The sequence below is a fragment of the Sinocyclocheilus anshuiensis genome, unplaced genomic scaffold (assembly GCF_001515605.1).
Source record: "Sinocyclocheilus anshuiensis isolate Anshui unplaced genomic scaffold, SAMN03320099.WGS_v1.1 C33105505, whole genome shotgun sequence".
NCBI classification, from domain to species: domain Eukaryota; kingdom Metazoa; phylum Chordata; class Actinopteri; order Cypriniformes; family Cyprinidae; genus Sinocyclocheilus; species Sinocyclocheilus anshuiensis.
The window spans coordinates 1-2,555 of record NW_015621745.1 but is presented as its reverse complement, the minus strand read 5'-3'; the positions used below and the strand labels follow the sequence as shown (position 1 = coordinate 2,555).

General features: G+C 35.0%; 1 long non-coding RNA gene across 1 annotated transcript; it reads left to right on the top strand.

Annotated features, from left to right (window-relative positions):
- The first annotated feature begins 149 nt into the window (after positions 1–149).
- On the top strand, positions 150–2,171 carry LOC107683265 (uncharacterized). Its single transcript, XR_001633700.1, has 3 exons — positions 150–210; positions 1,800–1,853; positions 2,101–2,171. It is a non-coding gene; the product is annotated as an uncharacterized LOC107683265 (long non-coding RNA).
- The last annotated feature ends 384 nt before the right edge of the window (positions 2,172–2,555 follow it).

The following is a 2,555-nucleotide window of genomic DNA, read 5'->3' as shown; positions in this document are numbered from 1 at the left end:
TATATATATATATATACACAGTATATATACACACGCACACACACACTGTTTTTTTCTGCCAGAAAGTAGTTTTCCCCATCTCTGCCTTATTGAAACAAAGCAAATAAAACTGACTTTTCCATTTATTTACACTCTTTCCTCTATATTTAGTGTCCTCTGTCCCCGAAGTGTGCTTGCGAGAAGGGCGAGAGAGGACCTAGCGGCCCGGCGGTAAGTATTTTCACTTCAAACTTCCTCCAACATGGGACGGTGTTTCCACGCGAGCCCACAGGTGCATTTTTCTCCTTTTTTTCTATTCCTAAGAGGTACGGATTCCTTTGTGGAATGTCAACAGTGGGAAGAGACAGGCATGATTCTGACATTTTGGATAACTGCTCTGCTTTGTAAAAGTCAGGATAATTATCGTCTTTGTCAGGACCCCTCAGCACCACCTTGGGCAAAACACAAAATAAGATTCCTCAAAAGAAGTCTCCTTCATGTTCAGACTGTTGAAAGTGAAGAGAATGTAATTGCATGTTTTGGCTGAAAACCTTGACTTTCAAACACCTACGGATCCGAAATTAACGTTTTGCCACACCTGCCTATGACGGGTTAATGGCCTTAGTAATATATATATTTTTGCAGTTATTTAGCATTTTGTCCTTGCATTTTTGAGACACAAAACGCATGCCGTTGTGTCACTTGCCGAATTACATGCAGTCTTTAAAGTTACCCACTTTGAATTGAGTTTGATCACATAGATGCACTGAACAAATTCAGACTGACTTGAGATGAAATTATATGAAACTGATTACTCTTTTAACACGGTTTATAACGCTAACCTGAAGTATGTAGAAGGCCGGATCATGTTAGAGTCAGTTATTTATTGACAGACGCCTAACCATCATTATCCAGGTGCTTTCACCTCTCTGGGATTCCACACATTCTCATGACTATAAATTACAGGCCTCAGTAATTGTTCTCATTAGTTTAACCTCCTCTGGCCAGCACTTTTAGCACTGACCAGGTGCCAAGTGAACTCATAGACTGTCCTTGTTCATTCATAGCGCTGTTTGATTTATTTTAAAGAATTGTTTCATTTGAACTGGTAAAAAAAACAATTAACTTCACAAAATTGTAAATCTTTTTTTTTTAATCGAAATATTTAGCAAAAGAAAAAAAAAAAACGTACATTCCTAATAGGTGGTTTTGTTAGATTTAGGTAACTTCTGGCAAACAATTTGTCCTCAAACAGTAGGTAGTTCAGAACCATAAATCAGTGTTAATGTTAACTAAAACTATATAAATTCAAATGAAAGCTGAAAGTATAAAAATAAAAGATAAATCAAAATATTAATAACAAATATATAAACAAACATAAAATAAAACCTTGAAGTCACTTGCCAAACTGTTGTTATGTGTCCTCTATGAAAATTAAAGGGATAGTTAATCCAAAAATCTTCTTACCCTTATGTCATTCCGAACCCATATGAGTTTCTTTCTTCTGTGGAACACAGTTTGAAGAATGTTGGTAACCGAATAGTTTCGGGTCCCATATTTTTTGTCCATACAATGGAAGTCAATGAGACCTGAAACCGTTTGATTACAAACATTTTTCAAAATACAGTATCTTCTTTTGAAGAAAGAAATGCATACGGGTTTTCATTTTTGGGTGGACTATCCCTTTAAGTGCATGCACTACATTTTGATTGGTTAGTTCTATGGGTCTAATAAACCTATCAGGTCATTCGTTTTTCTATTGAGCAAACATTTTGGGTGGAGTTGACACAGCTTCACACTTTCTCTTATTTCCCCTGCAGGGAAAGAAGGGTCGCCCAGGTGAGGATGGAGGCCCTGGGGCTAAAGGTCAAAAGGTCAGTATTTTGTTTTTATTACTGCTGTCTATCTGTCATTCTCTCTGCCGTCTGCTTGCTTGTGTGGATGCAATTGGAAATATAATGAGGAAGCTGAAGGTTAGTTATATCGTTGTGTTTTTGTCACTTCCTATTTCTACTTTAGATTTCATAAACACTTTCTCATAATGAACAGTACAGGAATCAAGACTAACAAACTGTATTTTATAACCCTTTCTGAAAATCACTTGTTTTGTGCTCTTGTTAGGGTGAATCTGGTTTGAGTGGACTTCCTGGTCGTGAGGGTACAGAGGTGAGGGGCTGAAGCAGGGTCACAAAATCACTGCTTATTCGTCAAATATTGTGCTACATGACTGAACGAATGAAAAAATATTTGGGTAAAATGAAACAAGTATGTACAAAAAAAAAAAGAAAACAGAAAAAAGGTTTAAAAAATGTCAGGTGGTGTCTATTTCAACAAGAAAATAGTAATCAGATATTGTACACAACTTAATCTTAATTTTCAATTTTGAATGTTTAAAAAGGTTAAATTATTGTGAAAAATATTTTTTATTTTTCATATGTTTATTTACATATATATACATATTTAGAGCTTTCAAATGATTAATCGCATCCTAAATATAAGTTTTTGTTTACATTATGTATGTGTACTGTGTTTATTTATTATGTATGTATAAATACAAACACATGCATGTATATATT